This window comes from Microcebus murinus, chromosome 11, assembly GCF_040939455.1.
Source record: "Microcebus murinus isolate Inina chromosome 11, M.murinus_Inina_mat1.0, whole genome shotgun sequence".
NCBI classification, from domain to species: Eukaryota; Metazoa; Chordata; class Mammalia; order Primates; family Cheirogaleidae; genus Microcebus; species Microcebus murinus.
In genome coordinates this window covers 102,590,106-102,617,450 of record NC_134114.1, presented here as the reverse complement: position 1 = coordinate 102,617,450, position 27,345 = coordinate 102,590,106, and the positions used below count along the sequence as shown (strand labels likewise).

The following is a 27,345-nucleotide window of genomic DNA, read 5'->3' as shown; positions in this document are numbered from 1 at the left end:
GGCTCACGCCTGTAATCCTAGCTCTCTGGGAGGCCGAGGCGGGCGGATTGCTCCAGGTCAGGAGTTCGAAACCAGCCTGAGCAAGAGCGAGACCCCGTCTCTACTAAAAATAGAAAGAAATTAATTGGCCAACTAATATATATAAAAAAACACAGCCGGGCGTGGTGGTGCATGCCTGTAGTCCCAACTACTCGGGAGGCTGAGGCAGCAGGATTGCTTGAGCCCGGAGATTGAGGTTGCTGTGAGCTAGGCTGACGCCATGGCACTCACTCTAGCCTGGGCAGCAAAACGAGACTCTGTCTCAAAAAAAAAAAAAAAAGAACACAGGGGGGAGGGCGGCACGGGCAACACATGTCACCTGAATACTTGTACTCCCATCATCTGCTTGAAAAGAGAGAGAAAAGAAAATGCAATCCTAGAGGTAAGAGACACTTTTTAAAAATAATGAATCCGAAGAGAAAAGTAAAAGGAGGCCTGTGGAGCAGGTCTGGGTGTGACTCCGGATCCCCCAACATCAGGTGCCACCACCAAAGATTCCTGCGTGTAGCCCATAGAACCCCAAAAGCAACGGGACGAGTTCTGGTCACATACTCCCTCAAAATGACATCCTGGCCTTCTTCTGGAACTCCCTCCCCTCTCAGACTCTCAAGGTTTCCTCCAGTGTGTCGGTTCCCACAGAGCAGACCTTTGGTCTGAGACCTGACAGTCCAGATGCCACGCATGCTGCCGCGTGGCGGCGGTGTCGCGGCTTGGGACAAGAGGAGGCCCCACGGTGCGGGCTGGGGCGCCAGGCACCGCGCGGGCGCTGAGGGTGGGGGTGACCCCCACCCCGGGCCGCCGCCTCGCTCCAAGAAAGGGGACAGAACAAGAGGCAAGAAAAAAAAAAAAAAAAGCAGCAGCCTGTGGCACCCGGTATTCCCAGGCGGTCTCCCATCCAAGTACTAACCAGGCCCGACCCTGCTTAGCTTCCGAGACCAGACGAGATCGGGGGCGTTCAGGGTGGTGTGGCCCTAGACGGCGGCGGAGGGCGCCCCTGCCCCGCTCGAGAAGCCGAGCCTCTCTGGGCTTCCCCGCCGCCGCCTCCCGCCCCAGGCCCCGCGCCGGGCGGGGCCGGGCCGGCCGGGTCCCGCGGGCTCCCAGGGACGGGGGTGATGGGCGGGGCGGGGCGGGGCGGGGTGGGGGGCTGTCTCTCTATACACACACACACACACTCACACTCACTCACACTCACACAAGATGCGCCTCCACGGCTGGACTCGCCAAGGTGGAGCCCTCCCAGCCCCCCTCGTCTCCTCGCCCGGCCTCCTTCACCTACCCGCTGCCCACCCCCAGCGCGTCGCTGCCGCTGACTGCGCACGCGCGGGACGCTCGCCCTTTGACCCCAGCCAGGGGCCGCCCTCCCCCACAACCCCTTTCAGCTGCGCCCCCCCCTCGCCCTGTGGGTGGGCTGCCGCCTATTCCCCCGGGCCAGGGCTGGGGCACAGCCAGTGTATGGGGCGTCTCTCTCTGGGGATGTGTCCCATGGGTGGGGTGGGGTGGCGTGGTTTGGGGGGCGCTGAAGAAATCAGTCCCCTCCATCTCCTACCTCTGGAAAACGCCCAAGCCCGTGGAGAACTGCCGGCACCGCTTCGTGGGGGCCGGGACCCTCCTCCGTGTCCTCCTGTGGCCCAGTCCAAGGGGCCTGGGCCTGGCCGGGGCTGCTTTGGACCCCGACCACCCTGGCGTGTGGACTCGCTAAAAATCAGCTATTAGATATTGGATTCCAGCTTCCTGGAGGTCATTTCACTAATGAGTGCACCGGAAAGAGTTTCCTAATCCATCTGTGAGGGTGGCAACTGAAGGAGAATTTTAAAGCTGACAGAATAGGCGAGGGAAGGCATAGGAGATTTCCACACCCAGCAAGGAAGACTTTCCCGAAATGGAAGAAAGAAACGAGCAAACAGAGACACCGGTAGCCCGCCCGGAAAAGAGTCTGCCCCCGAGAGAAAGCACCCTGACCAGGTTCACCCGTGGGTGGGTGGCGAGCTAGCGGCATTCAGAAGAGCGAGGCCCGCAGTCTGTGCGGAAGACACCTGCACTCGGGTGTGTGTGGCGGCGCGATTCCCAAGCAGCTCTAGATGTTAAACCAAGGAGAAGCCAGGGAGTTCCCAACGCCCCAGGTGTCCTCAGCCCACGACTGGCTGCTGTGGGAATGCGAAGCCCGGCTCCTTGTCTCAGAGCGGGGTTCCCAGGAGGATCAGGCTGAAGCTGGGACTTGGCCTCAAAGTGTCCCCTCGCATGGCCACCCCCTTCCCCTTCCTGCTCCTCTACTCCTGGTGCCCCTCCATCCAGGGGCCAGACCTTAAAGAGTCACCGCAAGAGAATCCTGGTCCCAAAGGAGCCTTCTGGGGGACCGGTGCTGAGAGAGGTTGTGGGCATGGCCCGCTGGGGCTCTGCCCGACCCAGGGCTGAGAGATGCCACCTCCCAGCTCTGGGTCCCTGCAGGAAGTGTTGGCAAGCACAGGGCCGGTCCTCCAAAGGCCCAGGTGCAGGGAGCCCAGGCCAAGCAGCCTGTGGAAGAAGCCACTTGCCGTGCCACCCCGGGAACAGGACTGCAGGCCCCGGCCCTTCCCACCTCCTCCTCCTCCTCCTCCTCCTCCCCCCCCGCCCCGCCCCCACAGGGCACAGGGCTCAGAGACACCTCAGACTCTTGCTACCCAAAGTGCAAAGGGCATCAGTTGCTCCTCCAACCCCCCCCCCCCGCCCAGCAGACCACGTTGTCCAGCCAGCCCCCGGGCCTCCCTGGGGTGCCCAGCACAAAAGTGCAGACACCCACCGGACCCTCAGTCTCAGTTTTCGGAGGTTTTTGCCACTCTAAGGACCCGCAGGCCAGCTGGGCCTTCGGGCAGGACAGAGAGCCCCGGAATCCGACGTGGAGAGCTGCGTGTACGTCCCCATCAGGAGGCGGTCCCCACCTCCGCGGCTCTCCCCTTGCGGGGAGCGGCAGCCCAGCCGGCAGCCGCAGGGCCTCAGGGAAGACACCAGGCTGGGCCCCCGCGGCACAGCGGGGGCACGTCCCCCGCACTCACGCGACTTAGGGACGGCTGCTGGAGACTGCTGCGGCCACCCTGCTGCCGGGTTTCTGGAGGGCTTCCTGGAAGCAGCGTCCACACCAAGCCCTTGGAAGGCCCAGGCGACGGAGGAGCCGGTCAGGCAGGGGCCGAGGACGGTGAGAGGCCGGGCGGGAAGGAGCGTGTCAGGCAGGGGCAGAGGACGGTGACCGGCCGGGCGGGGAGGAGCCGGTCAGGCGGGGGCCCAGGACAGTGACGGGCCTGGCCGGGGAGGAGTGCGTCAGGCAGGGGCAGAGGAGACGGGCTGGGTAAGGGTTAGGGTTACAGTTAGGGCACAATTCACAATCCCAAAGACGTGGAAGCGACCCGAGTGCCCATCCATCCAGGAGTGCATCAATAAAATGTGGCGCGTGGACACCACGGAGTGCCATTCGGCTGTGAGGAGCAGCGGTGAGAGGGCGCCTCTCGTGTTCTCCTGGCCAGAGCTGGAACCCGTTCCAGGAAGCCAAGTATCCCAAGAATGGACACACGAGCACCACGTGAGCGCGCTCACCAGCAAATTGGTACGAACGGATGGACGCCTAAGTGGACAGAGAGGAATCACCTTCATCGGGTGGGTGTCGGGCGGGCGGGTGGGGGGAGGGGAGGGGCATACACATCCATTAGGCATGGGGTGGGTGCGCACCGACTGGGGGATGGGCGCACTTGAAGCTCTGACCCGAGGGGGGAGGCTTGGAGAGGGCAAGGCACCCGACCTTAACATTGGTACCCCCACAATACGCTGGAACAACATGAGAGGTATATGAATAAGAACACAGGGGGGGCCGGGCGCGGTGGCTCACGCCTGTAATCCTAGCTCTCTGGGAGGCCGAGGCGGGCGGATTGCTCCAGGTCAGGAGTTCGAAACCAGCCTGAGCAAGAGCGAGACCCCGTCTCTACTAAAAATAGAAAGAAATTAATTGGCCAACTAATATATATAGAAAAACACAGCCGGGCGTGGTGGTGCATGCCTGTAGTCCCAACTACTCGGGAGGCTGAGGCAGCAGGATTGCTTGAGCCCGGAGATTGAGGTTGCTGTGAGCTAGGCTGACGCCATGGCACTCACTCTAGCCTGGGCAGCAAAACGAGACTCTGTCTCAAAAAAAAAAAAAAAAGAACACAGGGGGGAGGGCGGCACGGGCAACACATGTCACCTGAATACTTGTACTCCCATCATCTGCTTGAAAAGAGAGAGAAAAGAAAATGCAATCCTAGAGGTAAGAGACACTTTTTAAAAATAATGAATCCGAAGAGAAAAGTAAAAGGAGGCCTGTGGAGCAGGTCTGGGTGTGACTCCGGATCCCCCAACATCAGGTGCCACCACCAAAGATTCCTGCGTGTAGCCCATAGAACCCCAAAAGCAACGGGACGAGTTCTGGTCACATACTCCCTCAAAATGACATCCTGGCCTTCTTCTGGAACTCCCTCCCCTCTCAGACTCTCAAGGTTTCCTCCAGCGTGTCGGTTCCCACAGAGCAGACCTTTGGTCTGAGACCTGACAGTCCAGATGCCACGCATGCTGCCGCGTGGCGGCGGTGTCGCGGCTTGGGACAAGAGGAGGCCCCACGGTGCGGGCTGGGGCGCCAGGCACCGCGCGGGCGCTGAGGGTGGGGGTGACCCCCACCCCGGGCCGCCGCCTCGCTCCCAGAAAGGGGACAGAACAAGAGGCAAGAAAAAAAAAAAAAAAAAAGCAGCAGCCTGTGGCACCCGGTATTCCCAGGCGGTCTCCCATCCAAGTACTAACCAGGCCCGACCCTGCTTAGCTTCCGAGACCAGACGAGATCGGGGGCGTTCAGGGTGGTGTGGCCCTAGACGGCGGCGGAGGGCGCCCCTGCCCCGCTCGAGAAGCCGAGCCTCTCTGCGCTTCCCCGCCGCCGCCTCCCGCCCCAGGCCCCGCGCCGGGCGGGGCCGGGCCGGCCGGGTCCCGCGGGCTGCCAGGGACGGGGGTGATGGGCGGGGCGGGGCGGGGGGCTGTCTCTCTATACACACACACACACACTCACACTCACTCACACTCACACAAGATGCGCCTCCACGGCTGGACTCGCCAAGGTGGAGCCCTCCCAGCCCCCCTCGTCTCCTCGCCCGGCCTCCTTCACCTACCCGCTGCCCACCCCCAGCGCGTCGCTGCCGCTGACTGCGCACGCGCGGGACGCTCGCCCTTTGACCCCAGCCAGGGGCCGCCCTCCCCCACAACCCCTTTCAGCTGCGCCCCCCCCTCGCCCTGTGGGTGGGCTGCCGCCTATTCCCCCGGGCCAGGGCTGGGGCACAGCCAGTGTATGGGGCGTCTCTCTCTGGGGATGTGTCCCATGGGTGGGGTGGGGTGGCGTGGTTTGGGGGGCGCTGAAGAAATCAGTCCCCTCCATCTCCTACCTCTGGAAAACGCCCAAGCCCGTGGAGAACTGCCGGCACCGCTTCGTGGGGGCCGGGACCCTCCTCCGTGTCCTCCTGTGGCCCAGTCCAAGGGGCCTGGGCCTGGCCGGGGCTGCTTTGGACCCCGACCACCCTGGCGTGTGGACTCGCTAAAAATCAGCTATTAGATATTGGATTCCAGCTTCCTGGAGGTCATTTCACTAATGAGTGCACCGGAAAGAGTTTCCTAATCCATCTGTGAGGGTGGCAACTGAAGGAGAATTTTAAAGCTGACAGAATAGGCGAGGGAAGGCATAGGAGATTTCCACACCCAGCAAGGAAGACTTTCCCGAAATGGAAGAAAGAAACGAGCAAACAGAGACACCGGTAGCCCGCCCGGAAAAGAGTCTGCCCCCGAGAGAAAGCACCCTGACCAGGTTCACCCGTGGGTGGGTGGCGAGCTAGCGGCATTCAGAAGAGCGAGGCCCGCAGTCTGTGCGGAAGACACCTGCACTCGGGTGTGTGTGGCGGCGCGATTCCCAAGCAGCTCTAGATGTTAAACCAAGGAGAAGCCAGGGAGTTCCCAACGCCCCAGGTGTCCTCAGCCCACGACTGGCTGCTGTGGGAATGCGAAGCCCGGCTCCTTGTCTCAGAGCGGGGTTCCCAGGAGGATCAGGCTGAAGCTGGGACTTGGCCTCAAAGTGTCCCCTCGCATGGCCACCCCCTTCCCCTTCCTGCTCCTCTACTCCTGGTGCCCCTCCATCCAGGGGCCAGACCTTAAAGAGTCACCGCAAGAGAATCCTGGTCCCAAAGGAGCCTTCTGGGGGACCGGTGCTGAGAGAGGTTGTGGGCATGGCCCGCTGGGGCTCTGCCCGACCCAGGGCTGAGAGATGCCACCTCCCAGCTCTGGGTCCCTGCAGGAAGTGTTGGCAAGCACAGGGCCGGTCCTCCAAAGGCCCAGGTGCAGGGAGCCCAGGCCAAGCAGCCTGTGGAAGAAGCCACTTGCCGTGCCACCCCGGGAACAGGACTGCAGGCCCCGGCCCTTCCCACCTCCTCCTCCTCCTCCTCCTCCTCCCCCCCCGCCCCGCCCCCACAGGGCACAGGGCTCAGAGACACCTCAGACTCTTGCTACCCAAAGTGCAAAGGGCATCAGTTGCTCCTCCAACCCCCCCCCCCCCGCCCAGCAGACCACGTTGTCCAGCCAGCCCCCGGGCCTCCCTGGGGTGCCCAGCACAAAAGTGCAGACACCCACCGGACCCTCAGTCTCAGTTTTCGGAGGTTTTTGCCACTCTAAGGACCCGCAGGCCAGCTGGGCCTTCGGGCAGGACAGAGAGCCCCGGAATCCGACGTGGAGAGCTGCGTGTACGTCCCCATCAGGAGGCGGTCCCCACCTCCGCGGCTCTCCCCTTGCGGGGAGCGGCAGCCCAGCCGGCAGCCGCAGGGCCTCAGGGAAGACACCAGGCTGGGCCCCCGCGGCACAGCGGGGGCACGTCCCCCGCACTCACGCGACTTAGGGACGGCTGCTGGAGACTGCTGCGGCCACCCTGCTGCCGGGTTTCTGGAGGGCTTCCTGGAAGCAGCGTCCACACCAAGCCCTTGGAAGGCCCAGGCGACGGAGGAGCCGGTCAGGCAGGGGCCGAGGACGGTGAGAGGCCGGGCGGGAAGGAGCGTGTCAGGCAGGGGCAGAGGACGGTGACCGGCCGGGCGGGGAGGAGCCGGTCAGGCGGGGGCCCAGGACAGTGACGGGCCTGGCCGGGGAGGAGTGCGTCAGGCAGGGGCAGAGGAGACGGGCTGGGTAAGGGTTAGGGTTACAGTTAGGGCACAATTCACAATCCCAAAGACGTGGAAGCGACCCGAGTGCCCATCCATCCAGGAGTGCATCAATAAAATGTGGCGCGTGGACACCACGGAGTGCCATTCGGCTGTGAGGAGCAGCGGTGAGAGGGCGCCTCTCGTGTTCTCCTGGCCAGAGCTGGAACCCGTTCCAGGAAGCCAAGTATCCCAAGAATGGACACACGAGCACCACGTGAGCGCGCTCACCAGCAAATTGGTACGAACGGATGGACGCCTAAGTGGACAGAGAGGAATCACCTTCATCGGGTGGGTGTCGGGCGGGCGGGTGGGGGGAGGGGAGGGGCATACACATCCATTAGGCATGGGGTGGGTGCGCACCGACTGGGGGATGGGCGCACTTGAAGCTCTGACCCGAGGGGGGAGGCTTGGAGAGGGCAAGGCACCCGACCTTAACATTGGTACCCCCACAATACGCTGGAACAACATGAGAGGTATATGAATAAGAACACAGGGGGGGCCGGGCGCGGTGGCTCACGCCTGTAATCCTAGCTCTCTGGGAGGCCGAGGCGGGCGGATTGCTCCAGGTCAGGAGTTCGAAACCAGCCTGAGCAAGAGCGAGACCCCGTCTCTACTAAAAATAGAAAGAAATTAATTGGCCAACTAATATATATAGAAAAACACAGCCGGGCGTGGTGGTGCATGCCTGTAGTCCCAACTACTCGGGAGGCTGAGGCAGCAGGATTGCTTGAGCCCGGAGATTGAGGTTGCTGTGAGCTAGGCTGACGCCATGGCACTCACTCTAGCCTGGGCAGCAAAACGAGACTCTGTCTCAAAAAAAAAAAAAAAAGAACACAGGGGGGAGGGCGGCACGGGCAACACATGTCACCTGAATACTTGTACTCCCATCATCTGCTTGAAAAGAGAGAGAAAAGAAAATGCAATCCTAGAGGTAAGAGACACTTTTTAAAAATAATGAATCCGAAGAGAAAAGTAAAAGGAGGCCTGTGGAGCAGGTCTGGGTGTGACTCCGGATCCCCCAACATCAGGTGCCACCACCAAAGATTCCTGCGTGTAGCCCATAGAACCCCAAAAGCAACGGGACGAGTTCTGGTCACATACTCCCTCAAAATGACATCCTGGCCTTCTTCTGGAACTCCCTCCCCTCTCAGACTCTCAAGGTTTCCTCCAGCGTGTCGGTTCCCACAGAGCAGACCTTTGGTCTGAGACCTGACAGTCCAGATGCCACGCATGCTGCCGCGTGGCGGCGGTGTCGCGGCTTGGGACAAGAGGAGGCCCCACGGTGCGGGCTGGGGCGCCAGGCACCGCGCGGGCGCTGAGGGTGGGGGTGACCCCCACCCCGGGCCGCCGCCTCGCTCCCAGAAAGGGGACAGAACAAGAGGCAAGAAAAAAAAAAAAAAAAAAAGCAGCAGCCTGTGGCACCCGGTATTCCCAGGCGGTCTCCCATCCAAGTACTAACCAGGCCCGACCCTGCTTAGCTTCCGAGACCAGACGAGATCGGGGGCGTTCAGGGTGGTGTGGCCCTAGACGGCGGCGGAGGGCGCCCCTGCCCCGCTCGAGAAGCCGAGCCTCTCTGCGCTTCCCCGCCGCCGCCTCCCGCCCCAGGCCCCGCGCCGGGCGGGGCCGGGCCGGCCGGGTCCCGCGGGCTGCCAGGGACGGGGGTGATGGGCGGGGCGGGGCGGGGGGCTGTCTCTCTATACACACACACACACACTCACACTCACTCACACTCACACAAGATGCGCCTCCACGGCTGGACTCGCCAAGGTGGAGCCCTCCCAGCCCCCCTCGTCTCCTCGCCCGGCCTCCTTCACCTACCCGCTGCCCACCCCCAGCGCGTCGCTGCCGCTGACTGCGCACGCGCGGGACGCTCGCCCTTTGACCCCAGCCAGGGGCCGCCCTCCCCCACAACCCCTTTCAGCTGCGCCCCCCCTCGCCCTGTGGGTGGGCTGCCGCCTATTCCCCCGGGCCAGGGCTGGGGCACAGCCAGTGTATGGGGCGTGTCTCTCTGGGGATGTGTCCCATGGGTGGGGTGGGGTGGCGTGGTTTGGGGGGCGCTGAAGAAATCAGTCCCCTCCATCTCCTACCTCTGGAAAACGCCCAAGCCCGTGGAGAACTGCCGGCACCGCTTCGTGGGGGCCGGGACCCTCCTCCGTGTCCTCCTGTGGCCCAGTCCAAGGGGCCTGGGCCTGGCCGGGGCTGCTTTGGACCCCGACCACCCTGGCGTGTGGACTCGCTAAAAATCGGCCATTAGATATTGGATTCCAGCTTCCTGGAGGTCATTTCACTAATGAGTGCACCGGAAAGAGTTTCCTAATCCATCTGTGAGGGTGGCAACTGAAGGAGAATTTTAAAGCTGACAGAATAGGCGAGGGAAGGCATAGGAGATTTCCACACCCAGCAAGGAAGACTTTCCCGAAATGGAAGAAAGAAACGAGCAAACAGAGACACCGGTAGCCCGCCCGGAAAAGAGTCTGCCCCTGAGAGAAAGCACCCTGACCAGGTTCACCCGTGGGTGGGTGGCGAGCTAGCGGCATTCAGAAGAGCGAGGCCCGCAGTCTGTGCGGAAGACACCTGCACTCGGGTGTGTGTGGCGGCGCGATTCCCAAGCAGCTCTAGATGTTAAACTAATGAGGAGAAGCCAGGGAGTTCCCAACGCCCCAGGTGTCCTCAGCCCACGACTGGCTGCTGTGGGAATGCGAAGCCCGGCTCCTTGTCTCAGAGCGGGGTTCCCAGGAGGATCAGGCTGAAGCTGGGACTTGGCCTCAAAGTGTCCCCTCGCATGGCCACCCCCTTCCCCTTCCTGCTCCTCTACTCCTGGTGCCCCTCCATCCAGGGGCCAGACCTTAAAGAGTCACCGCAAGAGAATCCTGGTCCCAAAGGAGCCTTCTGGGGGACCGGTGCTGAGAGAGGTTGTGGGCATGGCCCGCTGGGGCTCTGCCCGACCCAGGGCTGAGAGATGCCACCTCCCAGCTCTGGGTCCCTGCAGGAAGTGTTGGCAAGCACAGGGCCGGTCCTCCAAAGGCCCAGGTGCAGGGAGCCCAGGCCAAGCAGCCTGTGGAAGAAGCCACTTGCCGTGCCACCCCGGGAACAGGACTGCAGGCCCCGGCCCTTCCCACCTCCTCCTCCTCCTCCTCCTCCTCCCCCCCGCCCCGCCCCCACAGGGCACAGGGCTCAGAGACACCTCAGACTCTTGCTACCCAAAGTGCAAAGGGCATCAGTTGCTCCTCCAACCCCCCCCCCCCGCCCAGCAGACCACGTTGTCCAGCCAGCCCCCGGGCCTCCCTGGGGTGCCCAGCACAAAAGTGCAGACACCCACCGGACCCTCAGTCTCAGTTTTCGGAGGTTTTTGCCACTCTAAGGACCCGCAGGCCAGCTGGGCCTTCGGGCAGGACAGAGAGCCCCGGAATCCGACGTGGAGAGCTGCGTGTACGTCCCCATCAGGAGGCGGTCCCCACCTCCGCGGCTCTCCCCTTGCGGGGAGCGGCAGCCCAGCCGGCAGCCGCAGGGCCTCAGGGAAGACACCAGGCTGGGCCCCCGCGGCACAGCGGGGGCACGTCCCCCGCACTCACGCGACTTAGGGACGGCTGCTGGAGACTGCTGCGGCCACCCTGCTGCCGGGTTTCCGGAGGGCTTCCTGGAAGCAGCGTCCACACCAAGCCCTTGGAAGGCCCAGGCGACGGAGGAGCCGGTCAGGCAGGGGCCGAGGACGGTGAGAGGCCGGGCGGGAAGGAGCGTGTCAGGCAGGGGCAGAGGACGGTGACCGGCCGGGCGGGGAGGAGCCGGTCAGGCGGGGGCCCAGGACAGTGACGGGCCTGGCCGGGGAGGAGTGCGTCAGGCAGGGGCAGAGGAGACGGGCTGGGTAAGGGTTAGGGTTACAGTTAGGGCACAATTCACAATCCCAAAGACGTGGAAGCGACCCGAGTGCCCATCCATCCAGGAGTGCATCAATAAAATGTGGCGCGTGGACACCACGGAGTGCCATTCGGCTGTGAGGAGCAGCGGTGAGAGGGCGCCTCTCGTGTTCTCCTGGCCAGAGCTGGAACCCGTTCCAGTAAGCCAAGTATCCCAAGAATGAACACACGAGCACCACGTGAGCGCGCTCACCAGCAAATTGGTACGAACGGATGGACGCCTAAGTGGACAGAGAGGAATCACCTTCATCGGGTGGGTGTTGGGCGGGCGGGTGGGGGGAGGGGAGGGGCATACACATCCATTAGGCATGGGGTGGGTGCGCACCGACTGGGGGATGGGCGCACTTGAAGCTCTGACCCGAGGGGGGAGGCTTGGAGAGGGCAAGGCACCCGACCTTAACATTGGTACCCCCACAATACGCTGGAACAACATGAGAGGTATATGAATAAGAACACAGGGGGGGCCGGGCGCGGTGGCTCACGCCTGTAATCCTAGCTCTCTGGGAGGCCGAGGCGGGCGGATTGCTCCAGGTCAGGAGTTCGAAACCAGCCTGAGCAAGAGCGAGACCCCGTCTCTACTAAAAATAGAAAGAAATTAATTGGCCAACTAATATATATAGAAAAACACAGCCGGGCGTGGTGGTGCATGCCTGTAGTCCCAACTACTCGGGAGGCTGAGGCAGCAGGATTGCTTGAGCCCGGAGATTGAGGTTGCTGTGAGCTAGGCTGACGCCATGGCACTCACTCTAGCCTGGGCAGCAAAACGAGACTCTGTCTCAAAAAAAAAAAAAAAAGAACACAGGGGGGAGGGCGGCACGGGCAACACATGTCACCTGAATACTTGTACTCCCATCATCTGCTTGAAAAGAGAGAGAAAAGAAAATGCAATCCTAGAGGTAAGAGACACTTTTTAAAAATAATGAATCCGAAGAGAAAAGTAAAAGGAGGCCTGTGGAGCAGGTCTGGGTGTGACTCCGGATCCCCCAACATCAGGTGCCACCACCAAAGATTCCTGCGTGTAGCCCATAGAACCCCAAAAGCAACGGGACGAGTTCTGGTCACATACTCCCTCAAAATGACATCCTGGCCTTCTTCTGGAACTCCCTCCCCTCTCAGACTCTCAAGGTTTCCTCCAGTGTGTCGGTTCCCACAGAGCAGACCTTTGGTCTGAGACCTGACAGTCCAGATGCCACGCATGCTGCCGCGTGGCGGCGGTGTCGCGGCTTGGGACAAGAGGAGGCCCCACGGTGCGGGCTGGGGCGCCAGGCACCGCGCGGGCGCTGAGGGTGGGGGTGACCCCCACCCCGGGCCGCCGCCTCGCTCCAAGAAAGGGGACAGAACAAGAGGCAAGAAAAAAAAAAAAAAAAGCAGCAGCCTGTGGCACCCGGTATTCCCAGGCGGTCTCCCATCCAAGTACTAACCAGGCCCGACCCTGCTTAGCTTCCGAGACCAGACGAGATCGGGGGCGTTCAGGGTGGTGTGGCCCTAGACGGCGGCGGAGGGCGCCCCTGCCCCGCTCGAGAAGCCGAGCCTCTCTGGGCTTCCCCGCCGCCGCCTCCCGCCCCAGGCCCCGCGCCGGGCGGGGCCGGGCCGGCCGGGTCCCGCGGGCTCCCAGGGACGGGGGTGATGGGCGGGGCGGGGCGGGGCGGGGTGGGGGGCTGTCTCTCTATACACACACACACACACTCACACTCACTCACACTCACACAAGATGCGCCTCCACGGCTGGACTCGCCAAGGTGGAGCCCTCCCAGCCCCCCTCGTCTCCTCGCCCGGCCTCCTTCACCTACCCGCTGCCCACCCCCAGCGCGTCGCTGCCGCTGACTGCGCACGCGCGGGACGCTCGCCCTTTGACCCCAGCCAGGGGCCGCCCTCCCCCACAACCCCTTTCAGCTGCGCCCCCCCCTCGCCCTGTGGGTGGGCTGCCGCCTATTCCCCCGGGCCAGGGCTGGGGCACAGCCAGTGTATGGGGCGTCTCTCTCTGGGGATGTGTCCCATGGGTGGGGTGGGGTGGCGTGGTTTGGGGGGCGCTGAAGAAATCAGTCCCCTCCATCTCCTACCTCTGGAAAACGCCCAAGCCCGTGGAGAACTGCCGGCACCGCTTCGTGGGGGCCGGGACCCTCCTCCGTGTCCTCCTGTGGCCCAGTCCAAGGGGCCTGGGCCTGGCCGGGGCTGCTTTGGACCCCGACCACCCTGGCGTGTGGACTCGCTAAAAATCAGCTATTAGATATTGGATTCCAGCTTCCTGGAGGTCATTTCACTAATGAGTGCACCGGAAAGAGTTTCCTAATCCATCTGTGAGGGTGGCAACTGAAGGAGAATTTTAAAGCTGACAGAATAGGCGAGGGAAGGCATAGGAGATTTCCACACCCAGCAAGGAAGACTTTCCCGAAATGGAAGAAAGAAACGAGCAAACAGAGACACCGGTAGCCCGCCCGGAAAAGAGTCTGCCCCCGAGAGAAAGCACCCTGACCAGGTTCACCCGTGGGTGGGTGGCGAGCTAGCGGCATTCAGAAGAGCGAGGCCCGCAGTCTGTGCGGAAGACACCTGCACTCGGGTGTGTGTGGCGGCGCGATTCCCAAGCAGCTCTAGATGTTAAACCAAGGAGAAGCCAGGGAGTTCCCAACGCCCCAGGTGTCCTCAGCCCACGACTGGCTGCTGTGGGAATGCGAAGCCCGGCTCCTTGTCTCAGAGCGGGGTTCCCAGGAGGATCAGGCTGAAGCTGGGACTTGGCCTCAAAGTGTCCCCTCGCATGGCCACCCCCTTCCCCTTCCTGCTCCTCTACTCCTGGTGCCCCTCCATCCAGGGGCCAGACCTTAAAGAGTCACCGCAAGAGAATCCTGGTCCCAAAGGAGCCTTCTGGGGGACCGGTGCTGAGAGAGGTTGTGGGCATGGCCCGCTGGGGCTCTGCCCGACCCAGGGCTGAGAGATGCCACCTCCCAGCTCTGGGTCCCTGCAGGAAGTGTTGGCAAGCACAGGGCCGGTCCTCCAAAGGCCCAGGTGCAGGGAGCCCAGGCCAAGCAGCCTGTGGAAGAAGCCACTTGCCGTGCCACCCCGGGAACAGGACTGCAGGCCCCGGCCCTTCCCACCTCCTCCTCCTCCTCCTCCTCCTCCCCCCCGCCCCGCCCCCACAGGGCACAGGGCTCAGAGACACCTCAGACTCTTGCTACCCAAAGTGCAAAGGGCATCAGTTGCTCCTCCAACCCCCCCCCCCCCCCGCCCAGCAGACCACGTTGTCCAGCCAGCCCCCGGGCCTCCCTGGGGTGCCCAGCACAAAAGTGCAGACACCCACCGGACCCTCAGTCTCAGTTTTCGGAGGTTTTTGCCACTCTAAGGACCCGCAGGCCAGCTGGGCCTTCGGGCAGGACAGAGAGCCCCGGAATCCGACGTGGAGAGCTGCGTGTACGTCCCCATCAGGAGGCGGTCCCCACCTCCGCGGCTCTCCCCTTGCGGGGAGCGGCAGCCCAGCCGGCAGCCGCAGGGCCTCAGGGAAGACACCAGGCTGGGCCCCCGCGGCACAGCGGGGGCACGTCCCCCGCACTCACGCGACTTAGGGACGGCTGCTGGAGACTGCTGCGGCCACCCTGCTGCCGGGTTTCTGGAGGGCTTCCTGGAAGCAGCGTCCACACCAAGCCCTTGGAAGGCCCAGGCGACGGAGGAGCCGGTCAGGCAGGGGCCGAGGACGGTGAGAGGCCGGGCGGGAAGGAGCGTGTCAGGCAGGGGCAGAGGACGGTGACCGGCCGGGCGGGGAGGAGCCGGTCAGGCGGGGGCCCAGGACAGTGACGGGCCTGGCCGGGGAGGAGTGCGTCAGGCAGGGGCAGAGGAGACGGGCTGGGTAAGGGTTAGGGTTACAGTTAGGGCACAATTCACAATCCCAAAGACGTGGAAGCGACCCGAGTGCCCATCCATCCAGGAGTGCATCAATAAAATGTGGCTCGTGGACACCACGGAGTGCCATTCGGCTGTGAGGAGCAGCGGTGAGAGGGCGCCTCTCGTGTTCTCCTGGCCAGAGCTGGAACCCGTTCCAGGAAGCCAAGTATCCCAAGAATGGACACACGAGCACCACGTGAGCGCGCTCACCAGCAAATTGGTACGAACGGATGGACGCCTAAGTGGACAGAGAGGAATCACCTTCATCGGGTGGGTGTCGGGCGGGCGGGTGGGGGGAGGGGAGGGGCATACACATCCATTAGGCATGGGGTGGGTGCGCACCGACTGGGGGATGGGCGCACTTGAAGCTCTGACCCGAGGGGGGAGGCTTGGAGAGGGCAAGGCACCCGACCTTAACATTGGTACCCCCACAATACGCTGGAACAACATGAGAGGTATATGAATAAGAACACAGGGGGGGCCGGGCGCGGTGGCTCACGCCTGTAATCCTAGCTCTCTGGGAGGCCGAGGCGGGCGGATTGCTCCAGGTCAGGAGTTCGAAACCAGCCTGAGCAAGAGCGAGACCCCGTCTCTACTAAAAATAGAAAGAAATTAATTGGCCAACTAATATATATAAAAAAACACAGCCGGGCGTGGTGGTGCATGCCTGTAGTCCCAACTACTCGGGAGGCTGAGGCAGCAGGATTGCTTGAGCCCGGAGATTGAGGTTGCTGTGAGCTAGGCTGACGCCATGGCACTCACTCTAGCCTGGGCAGCAAAACGAGACTCTGTCTCAAAAAAAAAAAAAAAAGAACACAGGGGGGAGGGCGGCACGGGCAACACATGTCACCTGAATACTTGTACTCCCATCATCTGCTTGAAAAGAGAGAGAAAAGAAAATGCAATCCTAGAGGTAAGAGACACTTTTTAAAAATAATGAATCCGAAGAGAAAAGTAAAAGGAGGCCTGTGGAGCAGGTCTGGGTGTGACTCCGGATCCCCCAACATCAGGTGCCACCACCAAAGATTCCTGCGTGTAGCCCATAGAACCCCAAAAGCAACGGGACGAGTTCTGGTCACATACTCCCTCAAAATGACATCCTGGCCTTCTTCTGGAACTCCCTCCCCTCTCAGACTCTCAAGGTTTCCTCCAGTGTGTCGGTTCCCACAGAGCAGACCTTTGGTCTGAGACCTGACAGTCCAGATGCCACGCATGCTGCCGCGTGGCGGCGGTGTCGCGGCTTGGGACAAGAGGAGGCCCCACGGTGCGGGCTGGGGCGCCAGGCACCGCGCGGGCGCTGAGGGTGGGGGTGACCCCCACCCCGGGCCGCCGCCTCGCTCCAAGAAAGGGGACAGAACAAGAGGCAAGAAAAAAAAAAAAAAAAGCAGCAGCCTGTGGCACCCGGTATTCCCAGGCGGTCTCCCATCCAAGTACTAACCAGGCCCGACCCTGCTTAGCTTCCGAGACCAGACGAGATCGGGGGCGTTCAGGGTGGTGTGGCCCTAGACGGCGGCGGAGGGCGCCCCTGCCCCGCTCGAGAAGCCGAGCCTCTCTGGGCTTCCCCGCCGCCGCCTCCCGCCCCAGGCCCCGCGCCGGGCGGGGCCGGGCCGGCCGGGTCCCGCGGGCTCCCAGGGACGGGGGTGATGGGCGGGGCGGGGCGGGGCGGGGTGGGGGGCTGTCTCTCTATACACACACACACACACTCACACTCACTCACACTCACACAAGATGCGCCTCCACGGCTGGACTCGCCAAGGTGGAGCCCTCCCAGCCCCCCTCGTCTCCTCGCCCGGCCTCCTTCACCTACCCGCTGCCCACCCCCAGCGCGTCGCTGCCGCTGACTGCGCACGCGCGGGACGCTCGCCCTTTGACCCCAGCCAGGGGCCGCCCTCCCCCACAACCCCTTTCAGCTGCGCCCCCCCCTCGCCCTGTGGGTGGGCTGCCGCCTATTCCCCCGGGCCAGGGCTGGGGCACAGCCAGTGTATGGGGCGTCTCTCTCTGGGGATGTGTCCCATGGGTGGGGTGGGGTGGCGTGGTTTGGGGGGCGCTGAAGAAATCAGTCCCCTCCATCTCCTACCTCTGGAAAACGCCCAAGCCCGTGGAGAACTGCCGGCACCGCTTCGTGGGGGCCGGGACCCTCCTCCGTGTCCTCCTGTGGCCCAGTCCAAGGGGCCTGGGCCTGGCCGGGGCTGCTTTGGACCCCGACCACCCTGGCGTGTGGACTCGCTAAAAATCAGCTATTAGATATTGGATTCCAGCTTCCTGGAGGTCATTTCACTAATGAGTGCACCGGAAAGAGTTTCCTAATCCATCTGTGAGGGTGGCAACTGAAGGAGAATTTTAAAGCTGACAGAATAGGCGAGGGAAGGCATAGGAGATTTCCACACCCAGCAAGGAAGACTTTCCCGAAATGGAAGAAAGAAACGAGCAAACAGAGACACCGGTAGCCCGCCCGGAAAAGAGTCTGCCCCCGAGAGAAAGCACCCTGACCAGGTTCACCCGTGGGTGGGTGGCGAGCTAGCGGCATTCAGAAGAGCGAGGCCCGCAGTCTGTGCGGAAGACACCTGCACTCGGGTGTGTGTGGCGGCGCGATTCCCAAGCAGCTCTAGATGTTAAACCAAGGAGAAGCCAGGGAGTTCCCAACGCCCCAGGTGTCCTCAGCCCACGACTGGCTGCTGTGGGAATGCGAAGCCCGGCTCCTTGTCTCAGAGCGGGGTTCCCAGGAGGATCAGGCTGAAGCTGGGACTTGGCCTCAAAGTGTCCCCTCGCATGGCCACCCCCTTCCCCTTCCTGCTCCTCTACTCCTGGTGCCCCTCCATCCAGGGGCCAGACCTTAAAGAGTCACCGCAAGAGAATCCTGGTCCCAAAGGAGCCTTCTGGGGGACCGGTGCTGAGAGAGGTTGTGGGCATGGCCCGCTGGGGCTCTGCCCGACCCAGGGCTGAGAGATGCCACCTCCCAGCTCTGGGTCCCTGCAGGAAGTGTTGGCAAGCACAGGGCCGGTCCTCCAAAGGCCCAGGTGCAGGGAGCCCAGGCCAAGCAGCCTGTGGAAGAAGCCACTTGCCGTGCCACCCCGGGAACAGGACTGCAGGCCCCGGCCCTTCCCACCTCCTCCTCCTCCTCCTCCTCCTCCCCCCCCGCCCCGCCCCCACAGGGCACAGGGCTCAGAGACACCTCAGACTCTTGCTACCCAAAGTGCAAAGGGCATCAGTTGCTCCTCCAACCCCCCCCCCCCGCCCAGCAGACCACGTTGTCCAGCCAGCCCCCGGGCCTCCCTGGGGTGCCCAGCACAAAAGTGCAGACACCCACCGGACCCTCAGTCTCAGTTTTCGGAGGTTTTTGCCACTCTAAGGACCCGCAGGCCAGCTGGGCCTTCGGGCAGGACAGAGAGCCCCGGAATCCGACGTGGAGAGCTGCGTGTACGTCCCCATCAGGAGGCGGTCCCCACCTCCGCGGCTCTCCCCTTGCGGGGAGCGGCAGCCCAGCCGGCAGCCGCAGGGCCTCAGGGAAGACACCAGGCTGGGCCCCCGCGGCACAGCGGGGGCACGTCCCCCGCACTCACGCGACTTAGGGACGGCTGCTGGAGACTGCTGCGGCCACCCTGCTGCCGGGTTTCTGGAGGGCTTCCTGGAAGCAGCGTCCACACCAAGCCCTTGGAAGGCCCAGGCGACGGAGGAGCCGGTCAGGCAGGGGCCGAGGACGGTGAGAGGCCGGGCGGGAAGGAGCGTGTCAGGCAGGGGCAGAGGACGGTGACCGGCCGGGCGGGGAGGAGCCGGTCAGGCGGGGGCCCAGGACAGTGACGGGCCTGGCCGGGGAGGAGTGCGTCAGGCAGGGGCAGAGGAGACGGGCTGGGTAAGGGTTAGGGTTACAGTTAGGGCACAATTCACAATCCCAAAGACGTGGAAGCGACCCGAGTGCCCATCCATCCAGGAGTGCATCAATAAAATGTGGCGCGTGGACACCACGGAGTGCCATTCGGCTGTGAGGAGCAGCGGTGAGAGGGCGCCTCTCGTGTTCTCCTGGCCAGAGCTGGAACCCGTTCCAGGAAGCCAAGTATCCCAAGAATGGACACACGAGCACCACGTGAGCGCGCTCACCAGCAAATTGGTACGAACGGATGGACGCCTAAGTGGACAGAGAGGAATCACCTTCATCGGGTGGGTGTCGGGCGGGCGGGTGGGGGGAGGGGAGGGGCATACACATCCATTAGGCATGGGGTGGGTGCGCACCGACTGGGGGATGGGCGCACTTGAAGCTCTGACCCGAGGGGGGAGGCTTGGAGAGGGCAAGGCACCCGACCTTAACATTGGTACCCCCACAATACGCTGGAACAACATGAGAGGTATATGAATAAGAACACAGGGGGGGCCGGGCGCGGTGGCTCACGCCTGTAATCCTAGCTCTCTGGGAGGCCGAGGCGGGCGGATTGCTCCAGGTCAGGAGTTCGAAACCAGCCTGAGCAAGAGCGAGACCCCGTCTCTACTAAAAATAGAAAGAAATTAATTGGCCAACTAATATATATAGAAAAACACAGCCGGGCGTGGTGGTGCATGCCTGTAGTCCCAACTACTCGGGAGGCTGAGGCAGCAGGATTGCTTGAGCCCGGAGATTGAGGTTGCTGTGAGCTAGGCTGACGCCATGGCACTCACTCTAGCCTGGGCAGCAAAACGAGACTCTGTCTCAAAAAAAAAAAAAAAAGAACACAGGGGGGAGGGCGGCACGGGCAACACATGTCACCTGAATACTTGTACTCCCATCATCTGCTTGAAAAGAGAGAGAAAAGAAAATGCAATCCTAGAGGTAAGAGACACTTTTTAAAAATAATGAATCCGAAGAGAAAAGTAAAAGGAGGCCTGTGGAGCAGGTCTGGGTGTGACTCCGGATCCCCCAACATCAGGTGCCACCACCAAAGATTCCTGCGTGTAGCCCATAGAACCCCAAAAGCAACGGGACGAGTTCTGGTCACATACTCCCTCAAAATGACATCCTGGCCTTCTTCTGGAACTCCCTCCCCTCTCAGACTCTCAAGGTTTCCTCCAGCGTGTCGGTTCCCACAGAGCAGACCTTTGGTCTGAGACCTGACAGTCCAGATGCCACGCATGCTGCCGCGTGGCGGCGGTGTCGCGGCTTGGGACAAGAGGAGGCCCCACGGTGCGGGCTGGGGCGCCAGGCACCGCGCGGGCGCTGAGGGTGGGGGTGACCCCCACCCCGGGCCGCCGCCTCGCTCCCAGAAAGGGGACAGAACAAGAGGCAAGAAAAAAAAAAAAAAAAAAAGCAGCAGCCTGTGGCACCCGGTATTCCCAGGCGGTCTCCCATCCAAGTACTAACCAGGCCCGACCCTGCTTAGCTTCCGAGACCAGACGAGATCGGGGGCGTTCAGGGTGGTGTGGCCCTAGACGGCGGCGGAGGGCGCCCCTGCCCCGCTCGAGAAGCCGAGCCTCTCTGCGCTTCCCCGCCGCCGCCTCCCGCCCCAGGCCCCGCGCCGGGCGGGGCCGGGCCGGCCGGGTCCCGCGGGCTGCCAGGGACGGGGGTGATGGGCGGGGCGGGGCGGGGGGCTGTCTCTCTATACACACACACACACACTCACACTCACTCACACTCACACAAGATGCGCCTCCACGGCTGGACTCGCCAAGGTGGAGCCCTCCCAGCCCCCCTCGTCTCCTCGCCCGGCCTCCTTCACCTACCCGCTGCCCACCCCCAGCGCGTCGCTGCCGCTGACTGCGCACGCGCGGGACGCTCGCCCTTTGACCCCAGCCAGGGGCCGCCCTCCCCCACAACCCCTTTCAGCTGCGCCCCCCCTCGCCCTGTGGGTGGGCTGCCGCCTATTCCCCCGGGCCAGGGCTGGGGCACAGCCAGTGTATGGGGCGTCTCTCTCTGGGGATGTGTCCCATGGGTGGGGTGGGGTGGCGTGGTTTGGGGGGCGCTGAAGAAATCAGTCCCCTCCATCTCCTACCTCTGGAAAACGCCCAAGCCCGTGGAGAACTGCCGGCACCGCTTCGTGGGGGCCGGGACCCTCCTCCGTGTCCTCCTGTGGCCCAGTCCAAGGGGCCTGGGCCTGGCCGGGGCTGCTTTGGACCCCGACCACCCTGGCGTGTGGACTCGCTAAAAATCGGCCATTAGATATTGGATTCCAGCTTCCTGGAGGTCATTTCACTAATGAGTGCACCGGAAAGAGTTTCCTAATCCATCTGTGAGGGTGGCAACTGAAGGAGAATTTTAAAGCTGACAGAATAGGCGAGGGAAGGCATAGGAGATTTCCACACCCAGCAAGGAAGACTTTCCCGAAATGGAAGAAAGAAACGAGCAAACAGAGACACCGGTAGCCCGCCCGGAAAAGAGTCTGCCCCTGAGAGAAAGCACCCTGACCAGGTTCACCCGTGGGTGGGTGGCGAGCTAGCGGCATTCAGAAGAGCGAGGCCCGCAGTCTGTGCGGAAGACACCTGCACTCGGGTGTGTGTGGCGGCGCGATTCCCAAGCAGCTCTAGATGTTAAACTAATGAGGAGAAGCCAGGGAGTTCCCAACGCCCCAGGTGTCCTCAGCCCACGACTGGCTGCTGTGGGAATGCGAAGCCCGGCTCCTTGTCTCAGAGCGGGGTTCCCAGGAGGATCAGGCTGAAGCTGGGACTTGGCCTCAAAGTGTCCCCTCGCATGGCCACCCCCTTCCCCTTCCTGCTCCTCTACTCCTGGTGCCCCTCCATCCAGGGGCCAGACCTTAAAGAGTCACCGCAAGAGAATCCTGGTCCCAAAGGAGCCTTCTGGGGGACCGGTGCTGAGAGAGGTTGTGGGCATGGCCCGCTGGGGCTCTGCCCGACCCAGGGCTGAGAGATGCCACCTCCCAGCTCTGGGTCCCTGCAGGAAGTGTTGGCAAGCACAGGGCCGGTCCTCCAAAGGCCCAGGTGCAGGGAGCCCAGGCCAAGCAGCCTGTGGAAGAAGCCACTTGCCGTGCCACCCCGGGAACAGGACTGCAGGCCCCGGCCCTTCCCACCTCCTCCTCCTCCTCCTCCTCCTCCCCCCCGCCCCGCCCCCACAGGGCACAGGGCTCAGAGACACCTCAGACTCTTGCTACCCAAAGTGCAAAGGGCATCAGTTGCTCCTCCAACCCCCCCCCCCCCCCCGCCCAGCAGACCACGTTGTCCAGCCAGCCCCCGGGCCTCCCTGGGGTGCCCAGCACAAAAGTGCAGACACCCACCGGACCCTCAGTCTCAGTTTTCGGAGGTTTTTGCCACTCTAAGGACCCGCAGGCCAGCTGGGCCTTCGGGCAGGACAGAGAGCCCCGGAATCCGACGTGGAGAGCTGCGTGTACGTCCCCATCAGGAGGCGGTCCCCACCTCCGCGGCTCTCCCCTTGCGGGGAGCGGCAGCCCAGCCGGCAGCCGCAGGGCCTCAGGGAAGACACCAGGCTGGGCCCCCGCGGCACAGCGGGGGCACGTCCCCCGCACTCACGCGACTTAGGGACGGCTGCTGGAGACTGCTGCGGCCACCCTGCTGCCGGGTTTCCGGAGGGCTTCCTGGAAGCAGCGTCCACACCAAGCCCTTGGAAGGCCCAGGCGACGGAGGAGCCGGTCAGGCAGGGGCCGAGGACGGTGAGAGGCCGGGCGGGAAGGAGCGTGTCAGGCAGGGGCAGAGGACGGTGACCGGCCGGGCGGGGAGGAGCCGGTCAGGCGGGGGCCCAGGACAGTGACGGGCCTGGCCGGGGAGGAGTGCGTCAGGCAGGGGCAGAGGAGACGGGCTGGGTAAGGGTTAGGGTTACAGTTAGGGCACAATTCACAATCCCAAAGACGTGGAAGCGACCCGAGTGCCCATCCATCCAGGAGTGCATCAATAAAATGTGGCGCGTGGACACCACGGAGTGCCATTCGGCTGTGAGGAGCAGCGGTGAGAGGGCGCCTCTCGTGTTCTCCTGGCCAGAGCTGGAACCCGTTCCAGTAAGCCAAGTATCCCAAGAATGAACACACGAGCACCACGTGAGCGCGCTCACCAGCAAATTGGTACGAACGGATGGACGCCTAAGTGGACAGAGAGGAATCACCTTCATCGGGTGGGTGTTGGGCGGGCGGGTGGGGGGAGGGGAGGGGCATACACATCCATTAGGCATGGGGTGGGTGCGCACCGACTGGGGGATGGGCGCACTTGAAGCTCTGACCCGAGGGGGGAGGCTTGGAGAGGGCAAGGCACCCGACCTTAACATTGGTACCCCCACAATACGCTGGAACAACATGAGAGGTATATGAATAAGAACACAGGGGGGGCCGGGCGCGGTGGCTCACGCCTGTAATCCTAGCTCTCTGGGAGGCCGAGGCGGGCGGATTGCTCCAGGTCAGGAGTTCGAAACCAGCCTGAGCAAGAGCGAGACCCCGTCTCTACTAAAAATAGAAAGAAATTAATTGGCCAACTAATATATATAGAAAAACACAGCCGGGCGTGGTGGTGCATGCCTGTAGTCCCAACTACTCGGGAGGCTGAGGCAGCAGGATTGCTTGAGCCCGGAGATTGAGGTTGCTGTGAGCTAGGCTGACGCCATGGCACTCACTCTAGCCTGGGCAGCAAAACGAGACTCTGTCTCAAAAAAAAAAAAAAAAGAACACAGGGGGGAGGGCGGCACGGGCAACACATGTCACCTGAATACTTGTACTCCCATCATCTGCTTGAAAAGAGAGAGAAAAGAAAATGCAATCCTAGAGGTAAGAGACACTTTTTAAAAATAATGAATCCGAAGAGAAAAGTAAAAGGAGGCCTGTGGAGCAGGTCTGGGTGTGACTCCGGATCCCCCAACATCAGGTGCCACCACCAAAGATTCCTGCGTGTAGCCCATAGAACCCCAAAAGCAACGGGACGAGTTCTGGTCACATACTCCCTCAAAATGACATCCTGGCCTTCTTCTGGAACTCCCTCCCCTCTCAGACTCTCAAGGTTTCCTCCAGTGTGTCGGTTCCCACAGAGCAGACCTTTGGTCTGAGACCTGACAGTCCAGATGCCACGCATGCTGCCGCGTGGCGGCGGTGTCGCGGCTTGGGACAAGAGGAGGCCCCACGGTGCGGGCTGGGGCGCCAGGCACCGCGCGGGCGCTGAGGGTGGGGGTGACCCCCACCCCGGGCCGCCGCCTCGCTCCAAGAAAGGGGACAGAACAAGAGGCAAGAAAAAAAAAAAAAAAAGCAGCAGCCTGTGGCACCCGGTATTCCCAGGCGGTCTCCCATCCAAGTACTAACCAGGCCCGACCCTGCTTAGCTTCCGAGACCAGACGAGATCGGGGGCGTTCAGGGTGGTGTGGCCCTAGACGGCGGCGGAGGGCGCCCCTGCCCCGCTCGAGAAGCCGAGCCTCTCTGGGCTTCCCCGCCGCCGCCTCCCGCCCCAGGCCCCGCGCCGGGCGGGGCCGGGCCGGCCGGGTCCCGCGGGCTCCCAGGGACGGGGGTGATGGGCGGGGCGGGGCGGGGCGGGGTGGGGGGCTGTCTCTCTATACACACACACACACACTCACACTCACTCACACTCACACAAGATGCGCCTCCACGGCTGGACTCGCCAAGGTGGAGCCCTCCCAGCCCCCCTCGTCTCCTCGCCCGGCCTCCTTCACCTACCCGCTGCCCACCCCCAGCGCGTCGCTGCCGCTGACTGCGCACGCGCGGGACGCTCGCCCTTTGACCCCAGCCAGGGGCCGCCCTCCCCCACAACCCCTTTCAGCTGCGCCCCCCCCTCGCCCTGTGGGTGGGCTGCCGCCTATTCCCCCGGGCCAGGGCTGGGGCACAGCCAGTGTATGGGGCGTCTCTCTCTGGGGATGTGTCCCATGGGTGGGGTGGGGTGGCGTGGTTTGGGGGGCGCTGAAGAAATCAGTCCCCTCCATCTCCTACCTCTGGAAAACGCCCAAGCCCGTGGAGAACTGCCGGCACCGCTTCGTGGGGGCCGGGACCCTCCTCCGTGTCCTCCTGTGGCCCAGTCCAAGGGGCCTGGGCCTGGCCGGGGCTGCTTTGGACCCCGACCACCCTGGCGTGTGGACTCGCTAAAAATCAGCTATTAGATATTGGATTCCAGCTTCCTGGAGGTCATTTCACTAATGAGTGCACCGGAAAGAGTTTCCTAATCCATCTGTGAGGGTGGCAACTGAAGGAGAATTTTAAAGCTGACAGAATAGGCGAGGGAAGGCATAGGAGATTTCCACACCCAGCAAGGAAGACTTTCCCGAAATGGAAGAAAGAAACGAGCAAACAGAGACACCGGTAGCCCGCCCGGAAAAGAGTCTGCCCCCGAGAGAAAGCACCCTGACCAGGTTCACCCGTGGGTGGGTGGCGAGCTAGCGGCATTCAGAAGAGCGAGGCCCGCAGTCTGTGCGGAAGACACCTGCACTCGGGTGTGTGTGGCGGCGCGATTCCCAAGCAGCTCTAGATGTTAAACCAAGGAGAAGCCAGGGAGTTCCCAACGCCCCAGGTGTCCTCAGCCCACGACTGGCTGCTGTGGGAATGCGAAGCCCGGCTCCTTGTCTCAGAGCGGGGTTCCCAGGAGGATCAGGCTGAAGCTGGGACTTGGCCTCAAAGTGTCCCCTCGCATGGCCACCCCCTTCCCCTTCCTGCTCCTCTACTCCTGGTGCCCCTCCATCCAGGGGCCAGACCTTAAAGAGTCACCGCAAGAGAATCCTGGTCCCAAAGGAGCCTTCTGGGGGACCGGTGCTGAGAGAGGTTGTGGGCATGGCCCGCTGGGGCTCTGCCCGACCCAGGGCTGAGAGATGCCACCTCCCAGCTCTGGGTCCCTGCAGGAAGTGTTGGCAAGCACAGGGCCGGTCCTCCAAAGGCCCAGGTGCAGGGAGCCCAGGCCAAGCAGCCTGTGGAAGAAGCCACTTGCCGTGCCACCCCGGGAACAGGACTGCAGGCCCCGGCCCTTCCCACCTCCTCCTCCTCCTCCTCCTCCTCCCCCCCGCCCCGCCCCCACAGGGCACAGGGCTCAGAGACACCTCAGACTCTTGCTACCCAAAGTGCAAAGGGCATCAGTTGCTCCTCCAACCCCCCCCCCCCGCCCAGCAGACCACGTTGTCCAGCCAGCCCCCGGGCCTCCCTGGGGTGCCCAGCACAAAAGTGCAGACACCCACCGGACCCTCAGTCTCAGTTTTCGGAGGTTTTTGCCACTCTAAGGACCCGCAGGCCAGCTGGGCCTTCGGGCAGGACAGAGAGCCCCGGAATCCGACGTGGAGAGCTGCGTGTACGTCCCCATCAGGAGGCGGTCCCCACCTCCGCGGCTCTCCCCTTGCGGGGAGCGGCAGCCCAGCCGGCAGCCGCAGGGCCTCAGGGAAGACACCAGGCTGGGCCCCCGCGGCACAGCGGGGGCACGTCCCCCGCACTCACGCGACTTAGGGACGGCTGCTGGAGACTGCTGCGGCCACCCTGCTGCCGGGTTTCTGGAGGGCTTCCTGGAAGCAGCGTCCACACCAAGCCCTTGGAAGGCCCAGGCGACGGAGGAGCCGGTCAGGCAGGGGCCGAGGACGGTGAGAGGCCGGGCGGGAAGGAGCGTGTCAGGCAGGGGCAGAGGACGGTGACCGGCCGGGCGGGGAGGAGCCGGTCAGGCGGGGGCCCAGGACAGTGACGGGCCTGGCCGGGGAGGAGTGCGTCAGGCAGGGGCAGAGGAGACGGGCTGGGTAAGGGTTAGGGTTACAGTTAGGGCACAATTCACAATCCCAAAGACGTGGAAGCGACCCGAGTGCCCATCCATCCAGGAGTGCATCAATAAAATGTGGCGCGTGGACACCACGGAGTGCCATTCGGCTGTGAGGAGCAGCGGTGAGAGGGCGCCTCTCGTGTTCTCCTGGCCAGAGCTGGAACCCGTTCCAGGAAGCCAAGTATCCCAAGAATGGACACACGAGCACCACGTGAGCGCGCTCACCAGCAAATTGGTACGAACGGATGGACGCCTAAGTGGACAGAGAGGAATCACCTTCATCGGGTGGGTGTCGGGCGGGCGGGTGGGGGGAGGGGAGGGGCATACACATCCATTAGGCATGGGGTGGGTGCGCACCGACTGGGGGATGGGCGCACTTGAAGCTCTGACCCGAGGGGGGAGGCTTGGAGAGGGCAAGGCACCCGACCTTAACATTGGTACCCCCACAATACGCTGGAACAACATGAGAGGTATATGAATAAGAACACAGGGGGGGCCGGGCGCGGTGGCTCACGCCTGTAATCCTAGCTCTCTGGGAGGCCGAGGCGGGCGGATTGCTCCAGGTCAGGAGTTCGAAACCAGCCTGAGCAAGAGCGAGACCCCGTCTCTACTAAAAATAGAAAGAAATTAATTGGCCAACTAATATATATAGAAAAACACAGCCGGGCGTG

The 27,345-nt window shown here is 63.0% G+C and overlaps 7 non-coding genes across 7 annotated transcripts; all 7 read right to left on the bottom strand.

Annotated features, from left to right (window-relative positions):
* Positions 1-897: 897 nt before the first annotated feature.
* LOC142873878 (5S ribosomal RNA) lies at positions 898-1,016 on the bottom strand. The gene has a single exon (XR_012921851.1). It is a non-coding gene; the product is annotated as a 5S ribosomal RNA (ribosomal RNA).
* Positions 1,017-4,784: 3,768 nt separating this feature from the next.
* Positions 4,785-4,903, bottom strand: LOC142873877 (5S ribosomal RNA). Its single transcript, XR_012921850.1, has one exon. It is a non-coding gene; the product is annotated as a 5S ribosomal RNA (ribosomal RNA).
* Positions 4,904-8,663: 3,760 nt separating this feature from the next.
* LOC142873876 (5S ribosomal RNA) lies at positions 8,664-8,782 on the bottom strand. The gene has a single exon (XR_012921849.1). It is a non-coding gene; the product is annotated as a 5S ribosomal RNA (ribosomal RNA).
* A 3,757-nt stretch (positions 8,783-12,539) lies between these two features.
* On the bottom strand, positions 12,540-12,658 carry LOC142873875 (5S ribosomal RNA). Its single transcript, XR_012921848.1, has one exon. It is a non-coding gene; the product is annotated as a 5S ribosomal RNA (ribosomal RNA).
* Positions 12,659-16,426: 3,768 nt separating this feature from the next.
* Positions 16,427-16,545, bottom strand: LOC142873874 (5S ribosomal RNA). Its single transcript, XR_012921847.1, has one exon. It is a non-coding gene; the product is annotated as a 5S ribosomal RNA (ribosomal RNA).
* Positions 16,546-20,314: 3,769 nt separating this feature from the next.
* Positions 20,315-20,433, bottom strand: LOC142873873 (5S ribosomal RNA). Its single transcript, XR_012921846.1, has one exon. It is a non-coding gene; the product is annotated as a 5S ribosomal RNA (ribosomal RNA).
* A 3,761-nt stretch (positions 20,434-24,194) lies between these two features.
* On the bottom strand, positions 24,195-24,313 carry LOC142873872 (5S ribosomal RNA). The gene has a single exon (XR_012921845.1). It is a non-coding gene; the product is annotated as a 5S ribosomal RNA (ribosomal RNA).
* Between the last annotated feature and the right edge of the window lie 3,032 nt (positions 24,314-27,345).